We start from the raw sequence: 15,730 nt of genomic DNA on the forward strand, positions 1-15,730 counted from the left end.
GGTGTGTCCCCGCCTCCACCTATGCTTGGTATTGTGGTGAAGAGCACTGGAAAAAAACGCATGATAGTATAAGGGTATCAGCAAACGCATCTCCATCCCTATATGGTACAAAGAAAACTAGGGTTGGGACTTTAAATGAGGCGTATGAAAAACACACGCCTCCATCCCTATTGGATACAAAAAAAGGGGGTTTTTGGGACTTTAAATGAGATGCGTTTTTAAACAAACAGTAGTATAAGTAAAAGATATTAGTAAGGTTTTACCCTCACTTCCTGTTTGGCTATGTGACAGGAAGTGAATGAATTTGAATTAGAAAGGGTGAAGACACCTCACAAATGTTGTCACTATCAGGGGTGCAGACATCCCCAAAAAATGAGTAGATAATACTTATTTGCAAATTACTAATTTTTTAGTTAACATTGGGTGGTGTTTGTGGGTGGTCCTAACACACACATTCATACATATTAGCAACGCTGTATCCTGGCCTATTGGCATGGTTATATTTTCTTAGGCCTCTCAATAAAACTCTCTGAAATTTGTGCTTAAACTTGAACTATAATCAACACTTTTTATTTTCTTTAATTTTGGATAGAGTGAGGGAGGGTTATAGGCCCTGTCAGTTTATTTTGTATTATCTGTGTCCAATTGGGGAGATTTGCCTTCACTTCCTGCCCCATAGCCAAACAGGAAGTGAGAGAAAAACTTTGCAAATTAAGGGAGTCCAGTAACCCCCCCCCCCCCAGAACTAGTGTGTGTGTGTGCCCTGAAAATTCCTGGGCGGGTCATACAAAAACAGGGTGTGGCTTTGACAGGAAGGGGTGGGTCATTTTTCTATTAGGAGGTGCAGAAATGTAGTCAGGCCTAGGGCAGCACAAAACCTAAATATACTACTGCATATTAGGGCTTATTTAGACCGGATCCGATTTACAGCATGTTTTTATATTGTGGGAGGAAACCCACACAGGCACAGGGAGAACATGCAAACTCCATGCAGATGGTGTCACGGGCGGGATTTGAACCAGCAACCCTTTTGCTGCTAGGTCAAAGTGCTATACACTACACCACTGTGCTGAACGAACATGATTACAGCTGAAAGCATGAGATCTTTTTTTTTTTTTTACCAATACCATGCTTTCCAGCCTTATTGACCCCGCCTCTCTCCATAAAGAGGACCTGTCACACACTAGTCCTATTACAAGGGATGTTTACATTCCTTGTAATAGGATGAAAAGTGATCCAAAATAAAAAAAGTGACAAAAAAGTGCTCGAAGAAAAATATGAGGTAAAAAAAAATATATAAAAAAAAAAAAACGCCCCTGTCCCTAGAAGCTCACACTCAGAAGCGAATATGCATGTAACACCATTTAAACCACACATGTGAGGTATTGACACGTGCGTTAGAGCGAGAGCAATAATTCTAGCCCTAGACCTCCTCTGTAACTCTGAACTGGTCACCTGTAAAAAAAAATCAAACATCGCCTATGGATATTTTTATGTCCCGAAGTTTGGCGCCATTCCCTGAGTGTGTACAATATTAAAGCGTGACAAGTTAGGTATCTATTTACTCAGTGTAACATCATTTTTCACATTATCCATAAAAATTGGGCTAACTTTACTGTTTTGTTATTTTTTAATTCATGGACCGTGTTTTTTTTGGGCCAAAAAAATAAAGGCGTTAGAAAAAATTTTCCGCAAATACCGTTGGAAATCAAATAAAAAATGACCGCCACTTTATTCCCTAGGGTGTCTGCTAAAAACTTATAGATAATGTTTGGGGGTCCTGAGTAATTTCCCAGGAACAAAATTTAATTTTTACATGAAGGAGAGAAGTGCCAGAATAGGCGCGGTATGGAAGTGGATAAAGTGAAATAATAAAAGTGAAATATTCCTTTAAATTTCATACAGGGGGGGGAGGGGGTTTACACGCATGTTTCCCATGCTTAGAACTGTCCCTGTACAAGATGTAATTTCTGAAGTGAAAAAAAAAAGTAATTTTAAAGTACTCATGGCTATAAAGAATACAGTCATTGCTCATTAAAACAAACAAAAAAAAAAGTATGGGGGTCCCCCCAAATTAAATTACCAGGCCGTTCAGGTCTGGAATGGATATTAAGGGGAACCCCGCCGTAAAAACAAAAAAAAATGGCGTGGGGTCCCCCAAATATCCATACCAGGCCCTTCAGGTCTGGTGTGGATTTTAAGGGGAACTCCACCCCAAATTAAAAAAAAATGGCGTGGAGTCCCCCTAAAAATCCACACCAGACCCTTATCCGAGCACGTTGACCTGGCCGGCTGCAGAAAAGAGGGGGGGACAGAGTGCGGCCCCCCCCCTCTTCTGAACCGCACCAGGCCACATGCCCTCAACATGGGGAGGATGTCCCCATGTTGATGGGGACAAGGGCCTCATCCCCACAACCCTTGCCCGGTGGTTGTGGGGGTCTGCGGGTGGGGGGCTTATCAGAATCTGGAAGACCCCTTTAACAAAGGGGACCCCCAGATCCCGGCCCCCCCCTATGTGAAATGGTAATGGGGTACATTGTACCCCTTACCATTTTACCCAAAAAAAAATTGACAAAGTGTGAAAAATAAACAGTAGCCGGTTTTTGACAATTCCTTTAATAAAATCTTCTTTCCGCGGTTCCTTCTTCTTCTTTCATTCGGGTTTCTTCCTCTGCTTCTTTCTTGGGTCTTCTCGTCCACATCTTGCCGTCTTGCCGTTTTCTCCCATCTTCTTCTCTGTCCGTCGACCTTCTCGTCCACATCTTCTTGATCTTCTGGGTGCTGCGCTTGAAATTGAAGATCCCGCCGTGTTCCTGCTCCTGGGACCCGCCCCCCTCTGACGCCACAGGTAAACTCATATGAAAGTCCGCGTGTGGCATATGTGCGTCAGAGGGGGGCGGGGTCACATGAGTGTGACACGGCGGGAACTTCAATTGGAAGCTGCGGCGGCTTTTTCTTCTCCGGACGTCGCGCTTGAAATTGAATTCCCCCGCCGTGTGACGCTCTGTGACCCAAGATGTGGACGAGAAGACCCAAGAAAGAAGCAGAGGAAGAAACCCGAATGAAAGAAGAAGAAGGAACCGCGGAAAGAAGATTTTATTAAAGGAATTGTCAAAAACCGGCTACTGTCATTTTTCACACTTTTTGTCACTTTTTTGGGGGGCGGGTCCCCAGGGAGCAGTCCCAGGAGCAGCTAATTCAATTTCAAGCGCTGCGTCCGGGGAAGAAAAAGAGGTGGACGAGAAGGCTGGCGGACCGAGAAGAAGACAGGAGAAGACACCGGGCAAGATGCGGATGAGGAGGCTGAAGGACGGAGAAGACAGGAGAAGACACCGGGCAAGATGTGGACGAGAAGGCCGACGGAAGGAGAAGAAGATAGGAGAAGACACCAGGCAAGATGTAGACGAGAAGGCTGAAGGACGGACGGAGAAGATAGAAGAACACGTCGGGCAAGATGTGGACGAGAAGACCCAAGAAAGAAGCAGCGGAAGAAACCCGCATGAAAGAAGAAAAGAAGATTTTATTAAAAGATTTTTCAAAAACCGGCTACTGTCATTTTAACACTTTGACATTTTTTTGGGGGTGAAATGGTAGAGGTACAATGTACCCCCATTACCATTTCACATAGGGGGGGGCATGTCTGGGGGTCCCCTTTGTTAAAGGGGTCTTCCAGATTCTGATAAGCCCCCCACCCGCAGACCTCCACAAGCACCACAACCACCGGGCAAGGGTTGTGGGGATGAGGCCCTTGTCCCCATCAACATGGGGACATCCTCCCCATGTTGAGGGCATGTGGCCTGTGCGGTTCAGGAGAGGGGGGGCCGCACTCTGTCCCCCCCCTCTTTTCTGCGGCCGGCCAGGTTAACGTGCTCGGATAAGGGTCTGGTGTTGATTTTTAGGGGGACTCCACGCCATTTTTTTTTATTTGGGGTGGAGTTCCCCTTAAAATCCGCACCAGACCTGAAGTGCCTGGTATGGATATTTGCGGGAAACCCGCGCCATTTTTTTTTTTTTACGCGGGGTTCCCCTTAATATCCATTCCAGACCTGAAGGGCCTGGTAATTTAATTTGGGGGACCCCCTACACATTTTTTTTTTCTTTATGAATGAATCTCTCTAGAATTGCGGGAGCCGACAATTCATTATAGCCACGTGTGAATTTTAAATGGCTTTTTTTCCTTCAGAATGTCATTTTTTTGCAGGGACAGTTCTAAGTGCGGGAAAATGCGCTATTTCACATGCTGACATTACACCCCCCCTAGGTACGAAATTTAAAGGAATATTTAACTTTTATGGTTTCACTTTAAGCATTATTAATTTCACTGCTCCCGAAAAAACGGCCGTTTTAAAAAATAAAAAAAGCATTGATACATGTCCCCTGGGGCAGGACTGAGGTCCCCAAACACTTTTTAGGACAAAACTTGCAGATTAGCCGTTAAAATGAACACTTTTGATTTCCTCCCATAGACTTCTATAGGGAGTTTGGCGCGGCTTTACATATTACTTGCAATGCGCCGGCTGTACGCTGGTTCATGCACCTAATTAAGGCTTCACCGGCGCACTAGTTAAGGCATGAACCAGCGCAGCGCACAGAGCATAGTAAATCAGCCCCTATATGTACATTAAATATATTGGTATACCAAGCGTATATCCATGCCATCTAGGAGATCACATGTTTCCAAGTTTCTGCTTAAAAGTATTGCAATTATAGAATGAAAACTTGCAATGACAGTGGCTTTACATTACATGAATCCAGATGGTTTTGAATGGAAAAATTGCATGCAGATACAGTAAATAAATTCCTCTCTTGTAAGTAAATTTCTCTATTACAGGTCATGTTTAGTACTCTCTATTGTTGATGGCTCTGAAACAAAATCATGCAATTTGGATAGCATCCTCTTCAGATTTCATTTATTATTAAAGGAATTGTTATGGATACCTACAGATTATATATACAATTAAAGTATGAAAAACATGTTAGATCAGAAAACTCTAATTAAGAAAATTAAATTGTGTACCATTATCCACCTGTAAGTGAAGTGCAAGCTGGAGTTAAAACTCTTGCTCATAGCCTAATAGAATTTGAGAAATACGCTAACACTTTAATTAAATTGCCCTTAAAGGATACTGCAGCTAAATTGGATTGCATTACTGCTGTAATGCATACCCTTTTCTTTCTTTTGTTTCTATATTTCTTGAAGTGATCATTAAATCCAATCACACAAGAGTTCACAAGGTCTAGCCAGGATTATTTTATTGAAAAGGCAAGGGAGTAGATGTGATCAATTTACAGGTTATTCACAATATTTACCTAGAAGTGAACATAAAAAGGATGACTTTGATAACTAAAAACAGTGGGCCAGATTCACATAGATTAGCGGATCTTTAGATCCGCGTAATCTATGTGATTTACGATCCGCCTGTGCAATTTATCGAGGCCAGTGCAGTATTCACAAAGCACTTACCTCGAAAATTGCACCGTCGGATCGTAACTCCCCCAGCGGAATTCAAATTCCGCGGCTAGGGGGAGTGTACAATTTAAATCAGGGGCGCGATTTAACTGCGCAGGCGCCGCCGGCGAAAATTACCCAGTGCGCATGCTCCAAATGACGTCACTAGGACGTCATTGTTTTCGGCGGATACGTAAATTCCGGCCATCCGTATTCCCGATCGACTTACGCAAACAACGTAAAAATTTGAAATCTCGCACGGGGAACGACGGCCATACTTAACATTAGCTACCCTCATATAGCAGGGGTAACTATCCGCCGGAAAAAGCCGAACGCAAACGACGTAAAAAAAGCGACGGGCGGGCGTTCGGACTTGAATCGGCGGTTCTCCTCATTTGCATATCCGACGCGTATAAAACCGCGACGACACCTAGCGGCTGGCGGTAGATTGCAGCCTAAGATCCGACTGATGTAAGTCAACTTACACCAGTCGGAATCTAAGGGAGATCTATGCGGAACTGATTCTTATGAATCAGTCGCATAGATCCGACCGTCGGATCTCAGAGATACGACGGCGGATCAGGAGATCCGCCGTCGTATCTCTTTGTGAATCTGGCCCAGTATGTGCAAGCGTAAATAATGTTACTATCAATCAATCTGTGCGAATAAAGTCTTGCACCCAGCTTTAAAAGTAATATGATCCTTTAACCACTTGACAACTGGGCACTTAAACCCCCTTAATAACCAGACCCATTTTCAGCTTTCTGTGCTCTCACATTTTGAATGACAATTACTCAGTCATACAACACTGTACCCAAATGAAATTGTTGTCTTTTTTTTCACACAAATAAAGCTTTCTTTTGGTGGTATTTTTTATTTTTTTCTCAATCTTTTATTGTAGCGAGAGATAAACATACAAAGGATACAAGGCATGAATAGTAAGTTGAAAATACGGAATTTTCGCGGACGCAGCCGCCATGTAACTTCAAGCAGAGTAACAATAAACCGAGGAAATCGTAAGGTATAACAATGGTAAATAACTTGGTATGAAGGTTGCCCACTTAGCAAGAGGAATCATGGATACGTAAAGAAACAGTCACAAGGCATGTTGTCACCCCGAGGCAATAAAGACATAAAAGATAAAGTTTAGGCGACGTTTAATGAAAGAAAATGGGAGATTATATCAAATAGATAGGGTGTGAGGGAGCCTAGTCGAATGGGGAGGGGGAGCATCATAGGGTGGTGCAGAGTCAGTTCTAGAGGGCCTATGGCACAATTAACATGCCGAGACCTAGTAAGCTATCAAACGGGAGAGGGCGGAGCGATAATAACAGAAGAGGGGGGAGGGAGGGGGTCCAGAATGTTATGGTATGACACGTGTGGGAGATGTATGTATTCCCACCACAGCTCTCGGACATCCACTAAGATAAAATCTGCTTGTATTCGTCAGTCGAGGTATAGTGTATCCAGCAGGCCCATGACCTTGTGTAGCAAGATGTTGAGTCATGTCCGACATTTGATTTACGCGCCTGAACCAGTCGGCCACAGTCGGAGGTTCAGTAGAACGCCACTTCACGGGATGCAAAGTTTTGCTGCATTAATTTAAATGCATCACTAGAGATCGGAAATAGACCCAGGGGGGCATGTTGGAGTGGTGGAGCAGAAACTGCACTGGCAGAAAATCTAGACAATAGGTCGTTACAGAGTTGGTGATGCAATGGACTTCCGTCCAAATGGTTGTAGTTTGGGGCACGACCACCAAATGTGTAGTAAGGAGCCTGGTTTCTGCGCCACATCTCCAACATAAGGGGGAAACAGAGGGGTAGATGGCATGCAGTCTCTGGAGTTTTGTACCATCTCACGAAAATCTTAAAGGCATTCTCTTGAGTGTGCACGTTAAACCGTCCCTTTATGAAAGCAGGAGTACATAGCTTCCCAGTCATGGTCTGTTAGGTCTATGGAAAGGTCCGCCTCCCATTTCCTGCTGGCCCAGTTCTCTTTAGGTTTGCAATCAGGGAACAATAAGGCATAAGTGGAAGAGACAAGATGGGTTAAAGGGTCAGGATTCAAACAAGTTTCGAAGGGGGTAAGCTGGCGGGACCAGGCCAGTTTTGGGCGCGGGTTGTCGAAAAAGTGTCTGAATTGGACATATGTCCAAAACGGGAACATTTGGTTCCTCGCCTTAGAAGTAATCGTTTCGTAGGGAGGAGACGTCCGCTCTCGAAGAAGTGTTGTGCGCGCATTGGGCATGTGGCCAGGCCTCTGACAAGAATGAAGGAGTGAGACCTGGAGTGAAATCTGGGTTACCCTTGAGTGGGTCATAGGGCCCAGCAAAGAGGAGATCTGGTATTTAGAGCAAGCCGTTCTAAAGGTTGTCAGTGTCGGAGAAATAGAGGGTGAGCATGGTAGGAAGCGGGAGTACTGTTTTTCGAGATCCACGGGGGTAAGGGCCAATGGACAGACGAAAATGAATATTCCAGTCATACCCAGTCTTTAGAGGTGAGGTGGACATTCCAGTCAATAATTCTAGAGAGGTGACACACTTGGTGGTACTTCAGTAGATCTGGGAGACCCAGACCCCCTTTCAGCTTAGGGATGGTGAGCTTGTCAAAGCTTATCCGAGGCCTGAGGCCATTCCATATAAAGTTTGTACACGCCCGTCGATAGGTCGAAAAAAAGGTCGGTGGGAGCCTAATTGGGATCGTTGGAACAGATAGAGCAGGCGTGGCAGGATGTTCATCTTAACCGCTGCTGCTCTACCGAACCAGGAAAAGAGGCCTGTAGACCAGCTTTTAAGATCTTTTTGAATAGTTTGTAGCAATGGGAGGTATTTGGCCGAATACAGGTTCGAAAGAGAGGCAGGGATCTGGATTCCCAAGTAGGTAAGCGAGCTAGTGCTCCACTTAAACGGAAAGTTAGCCTGATACTGTGCACAAACGTCAGGGGGGAGAGTGACATTGAGAGCATTAGACTTTGAAAAATTTATTTTCAGGTTCGTCAAGTAGTTGAAGGGCTTAAGGTCTGCTAATAAATTAGGTATAGTCGTTATAGGCGTGGTCAGGAAAAGGAGAATGTCATCAGCAAAGGCCGCCACTTTATGGGTGCTGCGGTCAACGTCAATCCCTCGTATGTCTGGGTTGGCCCTAATGCGCCGCAATAGCGGTTCTAGAGTAAGGACAAAGATGAGCGGGGAAAGAGGACAACCCTGGCGGGTTCCATGCGTGATAGAGAAGGCATCCGATAGGTGGCCGTTAAACCCGACCTTAGCAGTGGGATTGGCATAAAGCGCAGAAATGAAGTGAAGCATACGCTGAGGGAGGCCCTAAAAGCCAACATCTCTGTCCTGTAATCCCAAGCCACCCTCTCGAATGCCTTCTCCGCATCGAGGGATAGAAAAATCCAGCTTGTCGAGTTGTCGTTAGCCAGTGGTGCACAGAGATAGCCTTAAGGGTATTATCCCTTGCCTCCCTGCCAGGGATGAAGCCGACCTGGTCTAGGCCGATCAGTCGAGGTAAGAGGGGAAGAAGTCGATTAGCTAGCATCTTGGCAAACCATTTAAGGTCTACGTTTAGAAGCGAAATGGGCCTATAGTTTGTCACCGAAGAGGAGTCCTTACCCGGTTTTGGGATAACCGTTATATGAGCTGTCAGTAGGTCTCGGGGAGGTGTGGTGGGAGAGGCAAAAGAGTTAAAGGCCGTGATAAAAAAGGGGACAAGAATGTGGGCATATGATTTGTAATATCCTGCTGATATACCATCCGGGGCCCGGGCTTTTCCCCGGTTTCATTTGTTTGAGCGCTGCAGTGGCTTCAACTGCGGTAAGAGGGGAGTCTAGTTCACTGGCCACTGTGTCCGAAATAGGCGCGGGGCAATATTCTGTCAGGAAGTCTGTTATGGCTTTTTTCCTGGAAAGTGAGTCAGAGGGTGAGTCCGCTGGGTGGAGGTTGTAAAGTTTTGTATAGTAAGCTACGAACTGATTAGCTATGTCAGGTGATGAGGAAATCTTTTGTCCCCTAGAGTCAGTCAGAGAGTTGACCGTTGTGGAGGCTTTCTTGGCCTGTAATGCTCTGGACAGTAGTCGCCCCGCTTTATTGCCAAACTCATAAAAGACTCGTCGGGAAAGAACATATTTACGTTTAATCTGCTTGCCCAATAGTTCCAGAAGTTCGGATCTGGCCTCTTGAAGGGGTTGTAAGGCAGTCAGTGCCAAGGAGCGTTTATGTGCCCTTTCCAACCGATGGACGCGTGCGGTGAGATCCGAGAAGTGTTTATGTTGCTCTCGTTTACGCTTGGCTGCTGCAGCCATGAGGATTTCCCGGATTACGCATTTATGTGCTTCCCACACCGTAATGGGAGCGGTGTCCATCGGCCCGTTTTCGTCAAAATATTGTTTAAGGCGTAACTCGGCTTCATTCGCAATCACAGCGTCAGTGAGCAGGGAGGGGTCCAGCCTCCAAGAGTAGGTAGAGGAGTGTCGTTCGGGGAGCAACAACGTCATGGAGATGGGGTGGTGGTCGGGAAGGAACATTGGGTCAATGTATGTGTGGTCTAAAACAGGGAGGTCACTCTGTGATAAAAAAATAATCAATCCTGGAGTATTTGTTGTGGGGGGCTGAGAAGAATGTAAAATCCCTCCCATAGGATTTAGAGTACGCCAGGTGTCGTGAAGCAGTAGGGTTTATAGATGCGACTTGATAGACTTGAGGGCGGCGTAGGTGAGAGACGATGTTCCTGTGGATGTGTCATACAGAGGATCGAGGGGGACGTTGAAGTCGCCTCCCAGGATGAGCATGCCCTCCTTGAAGGCAGAGAGGGACTCAGTTATTTTGCGGAAGAAAGAGACTTGGTGGGAGTTTGGGGCATAAATGTTGGCCAATGTTATAGTGCGTCCCAGGAGCGAACCCTTAAGAAAGATATATCTTCCTTCTTCGTCAGACGATGTGTCAAGAAGTTGAAAGGAGCATTTCTTAGCTATAAGTATATATACTCCTTTGGATTTGGAAGTCAATGAAGTGGCATGGTACACCATAGGGTAATAGTAATTTTGCAGTTTTGGTATCGCGTCGGAACGAAAGTGTGTTTCTTGGATAAAGACTATGTCCGCTCCGTTGCGGTGCGCAGCATGGCGAAGGTGTGAGCGGAGTTCAGGGACATTCAAGCCCTTGGCGTTGTGGGAAATAATCTTAAGAGGGGTCTTGTGGGTCGGCCCTCGAGCAGGAGACATTAGTGCGAGAGGGGGGGCTGCTGGGCTACACTCAAAATGAGATCCGAGAGCTGTGGCGGGAGCAGAGGCCGGGGAGGGGCTGCGGGTGTTGGGACAGATCAGTAGAATGTGAGGAGGGAAATGGGGGAACTACGGGAGTGAAGAGGGGGGCAACCGCGTGCCAAGTAGAGGCGCGGAAAAAGGAACGATTGATAAGGTCCGGAGACAGGTGAGGAGCCCCTCACCAATCTAGGGAAGTACTAAACCGTGCAAGCAGAGTTACCGGAGAATGTCAGTGGCATGAAAAATTGATAAGATGTGTCAGAGGGAGAATCAGGATAAGGACCACTGCGTGGGAGTTGACTCGTCCGGAAAGAAGAGAAAAAAAAAGTGAGGTGTGTGGACAGACCAGTGGCCATACTAACAAGAGCAGGGTATGTTTAGTGCGTAGAGACCCAAATATCGAATGGGATGGGTGACAGTGCGGTAGAGGGTGTAACATATGTGTAAAAGACCTGTCCTACATGACATGGAACTGGAGTCCTGAAACAACAGGGATTCAGAGCTACATGCTGAGAGCGTATTGGCAGTACTTGTTCCATTGCAACAGGCAACAACAAATATGAAAGGTTAAGGCATAACAGAAGAACATATCAATAATACATTTTAGCCATCCTGCAGTAAATAACAGTTTGACCAAACCTGAAAGCATGCATGACATCAAGACTCCTAGGCAGACAGAAAAAGTAAAAAAAAATTGGGGGGGGAGGGGGAAGCTGAGAAGAGAAGGGGGGCTAGGGGGGGAGGGAGGAAGAGGGACGGGGGAAGAGAGGGAGGAGGGAGGCAGGGAACGGGTGGGACAAAGAAGGGGAGAGAAAGAGAAAGAAGGGGGGCACCAGTGAGGAGGGTGCAAGGTGCAAAGGCAGGGGAAAATAAAAAGTACCTGGGGGAGATAAATAGGGAGGACAGCTACATCCCAGTCAGGAGGAGATGAGAGAAATAGGGTGTCTTGTGGCATCCCCCCTAGAATCCCATGAACCTAACGTGCGGGAAGTATAACAGGTGCAAAACCAAATGGGCCACGTCTGGAGAGGAGGCCATCATATAAGCAAAGGGACCAGGAGATATTTGGGTCCGTGCCTTGTCGACACACATACGTGCAGGGAAACCGTACGGGAAGGGGGCAGGGGGGCTGCAATGCGACAGCTCAGTGTAAGGGGGACAGTGGTAGTGAGAGCCCGTCTCCCAGAGCAGCATCCCGCCCCCCCCAGAGTAGTACTGGGCGGAGTTAAACCCCCGTGCGGGACAACAATCAGACCAGGAAGCGGGCACAGGGCGACCGGACTGTCCGAGGAGATAGGGGGGATATAGAAGGGCAGTACAGAGAGAGATGAGAGAGGACATATAACAGCAAAGATACTGCAGACAGATGGTAAAGAAATGCAATCACAGAAAATGTAAAAATAAATACCGTGCATAGTGAATACATAACAATACCCATTCCGGAGTGATCATCTGATGTAGCAATCCAAAATAATAATTATAATACTATTAACATTAAAGGAAAGAAAAAAAAAGGGGGACCAGAGGGGGGCTGCTTAGGATGAGATCCGGCTCGTAGCGTAGGCCAGCAAGGCATATCATGCAGGGCACAAAGTTCCTCTCGTCCTGTCAAAGCTTGGGGGTCCGTTGGTGAGTATGAGAGGCATGTGTTCGGAGGGGACACCACAGCGGTCCTGGAGAGTAGCTGGCAGCACATGGGAGCAGGGATGCCCACCTAATTCAAAACAACAGACCGGGTCGTATGGGGGCAAAGGAATGTAGGGAGAGCAGCGGTCAGGGCGGCATGTAGCAAAGGGTAGAAGGCACCAGCATAGTTAGTGAAAACAGCGAGGCATAGCACTTAGCCCCAATGGCAGCGAGGAGAGGGAGAGAGGCAAGCCGTCAGAGCAGAGATGGAGTCACGGGCAATCAACCCATGGCAGCCGCAGGACGCTGCCACCCAATCTGGTGTGACACATAGTGGCAGGGACGGTCATGTATAAGGTAAGTAAGGCTTAAGAGTCAAGCGGTGGGGAGCAGGGCAAGGACTAAGAGGGGAGGAAAACCAAAGGAAAAGGCACTTATCTGATAGTCCTGGGAGTCTCACGGCGGTGCAGATTCAGTAGTCACGGCGAGTTCTTAGGGCTTGCGGCGCTGTCTGCGGGCTGGAGGGGAGACGCCTGGATGGTGAGGCCGGGGCCTGCCGTGGGAGAGACGGTGAGCGACGTCTACGATAGCGGGTCGCCTGGGCATCCATCGGTTCCTCTGCGGGCGGGCGGCGGTACAGGTTCGGTCCATCGAATTCGGCGTACCATTGTGGCAGTTCCACGTAGGGGACATCCAGCAGTCTGCAGAATTCCTCCAGGTCTTCAGGAACTCTCAGGAGGGCGTTGGCACGGAGAACCTCCAACAACGGACGGAGGTCTTTGCGGTGTCGGAGGGTGATAAACAACAGATCCTGGTAGATGTGGATCGCATGTCCTTCATGATCCAGTTGGGTCTTCGAGCAAGCTTTCCGGAGGATTTCTTCCTTCGTCTGGAAGCTGTCCAGACAGCACATCTCTAGGGGGATCTGTGTCTTTACCTCGCGGTCTCAGGACTCTGTGGATTCGTTCCATAGGGACAGGCGTTTGTGGGGACCTGTCGAGGATGTGATTGAAGAGCTCGGTAATGGAGGGCAGGATGCGGTCCGGTTCAACCGATTCAGGGAGGCCTCTAATTCGGAGGTTCCGACGGCGTCCGCGGTTGTCTAAGTCTTCCACGTGCCTTTGGATATCGCGGAGCTGCATCGTGTGAGTAGTCAGTTTTCGATCAACCTTCCTTAGGATCATGCGGTGGTCTGCAGTTGAGATCTCCACATCCTGCACCCTGGTCGTGATAGCGTGGATCTCATGCCTAAGGTCGGTAATGGCGGCAGACAGCGTGCTCTTAATGTCCGCGGCGACCGCATGTATGTTGGTTAGACTCAGTTGCTGAGGGGACAGTGGAGCCGCAATACTTTGTGGGGGAGAAGAGGTGGCCATAGGCTTGAGGAGAATCCCCTCAGAAGCATGAGGGAAAGATGAGGCGGGAGGTTGCGCCGCCATGTTGGATCTTTGTGATCGGAACATGTCCGGGATCTGCTGGGTCAGTCCACCTCTGATGTCTCTCGGGGACCGCGATAGGGAGGCAGAAGAGTGTCGGGAGGACGTTCCCATGATGTGGTAGGCAGGAAACGGCGTTAGTCTCCTGAAATTGCCAGTGTATGGCCGTGGTCTGTCAGAGCTCCTGATCTAAGCGGCTATCTTCTTCCACGGCTAGCTACGCCCCCTTTTGGTGGTATTTAATCACCGTTGGGTTTTTTATTTTTTGCGCTATAAGAGAAAAAAAGACTGAAAATTCTGTAAAAAAAACGATTTTTTTTTGTTTCTGTTATAAAATTTAACAAATTAGTATTTTTTCTTCATACATTTTGGCCAAAATGTATACTGCTACAGCTACATATCTATGGTAAAAATAAGTACACATTAGTGCATATTATTTGGTCTTTGTGAAAGTTATAGAGTCCACAAGCTATGGTGCCAATATCTTAAAATTTATCACACCTGAAGTACTGACGGCCTATCTCATTTCTTGAGACCCTAACATGCCAGAAAAGTATAAATACCTCCCAAATGACCCCTTTTTGGAAAGAAGACATTTCAAGGTATTTAGAAAGGCATTGTGAGTTTTTTGAAGTTGTAATTTTTTCCTATAATTCTTTGCAAAATCAAGATTTTTTTTTTATTTTCTTTTTTTTTTCACAAAATGTTCATATTAGAAGGTTATTTCTCACACACAGCATATGCATACCACAAATTACACCCCAAAACACATTCTGATATTACTCCCGAGTATGGCGATACCACATGTGTGAGACTTTTACACAGTGTGACCGAATACAGAGGCCCAACATACAGGGAGCACCATCAGGCGTTCTGGAGCACCCAGGCCAATTCCGACATTTCTCTCCTACATGTAAAAATCATAATTTAGTTGCTAGAAAATTACATAGAACCCCAAAACATTATATATGTTTTTTTAGCAAAGACCTTAGAGAATACAATGGTGGTCGTTGCAACTTTTTATTTCGCACTGTATTCGCGCAGCAATTTTTCTACCGTGTTTTTTTTACCAAAAAACAGTTTTGTGCTTAAAAAAAACAACAAATCAGTAAAGTTAGCACAATGTTTTTGCATAATGTGAAAGATGAAGTTACGCTGAGTAAATAGATACCCAACATGTCACCCTATAAAATTGCACTTGCAATGGCGCCAAACTTTGCTACTTAAAAATCCCCATAGGCGACGCTTTAAATATTTTTACTGGTTATATGTTTTTAGTTACAGAGAAGGTCTAGGACCAAAATGATTGCTCTTGCTCTAACGTTCGCAGCGATACCTCACATGTGTGGTTTGAACACCGTTTTCATATGTGGGCGGGACTTGCGTATGCGTTCGCTTCTGCATGCGAGCACACGGGGACAGGGGCGCTTTAAAAAAATATAAATATTTTATTGTTCATTTTGCTTTATTTATTTTAGTTTGACACGTTTTTCCACAAAAAAAAAAATGATCACTTTTATTCCTATTATAAGGAATGTAAACATCCTTTGTAATAGGAATATGGCATGACAGGTCCTCTTTACAGTGAGATGTGGGCTCAATAAGACCCCACATCTCATCTCTAGGCTGGGAAGCCTGAAATAATAAAAAAAAAAAAACAATCCTGGCTTTGATTGTAGCGTTGAGTCGGTAGAAGCAGGAGGGGGGCGTATTGCAGAGTATTGCAGGGTATTGGGGAGTATTGCAGGGTATTGGGGAGTATTGCAGAGTATTGCAGGGTATTGCAGAGTATTGCAGGGTATTGCAGAGTATTGCGGGGTATTGCAGAGTATTGCAGAGTATTGTGGGGTATTGCAGAGTATTGCAGGGTATTTGGGGTATTGCAGAGTATTGCGGGGGAATTTCAGGGTATTGCAGAGTATTGCGGGGTATTGAAGAGTATTGCGGGGTATTG

This window comes from Rana temporaria, chromosome 11 (assembly GCF_905171775.1).
Source record: "Rana temporaria chromosome 11, aRanTem1.1, whole genome shotgun sequence".
Classification (NCBI taxonomy): Eukaryota; Metazoa; Chordata; class Amphibia; order Anura; family Ranidae; genus Rana; species Rana temporaria.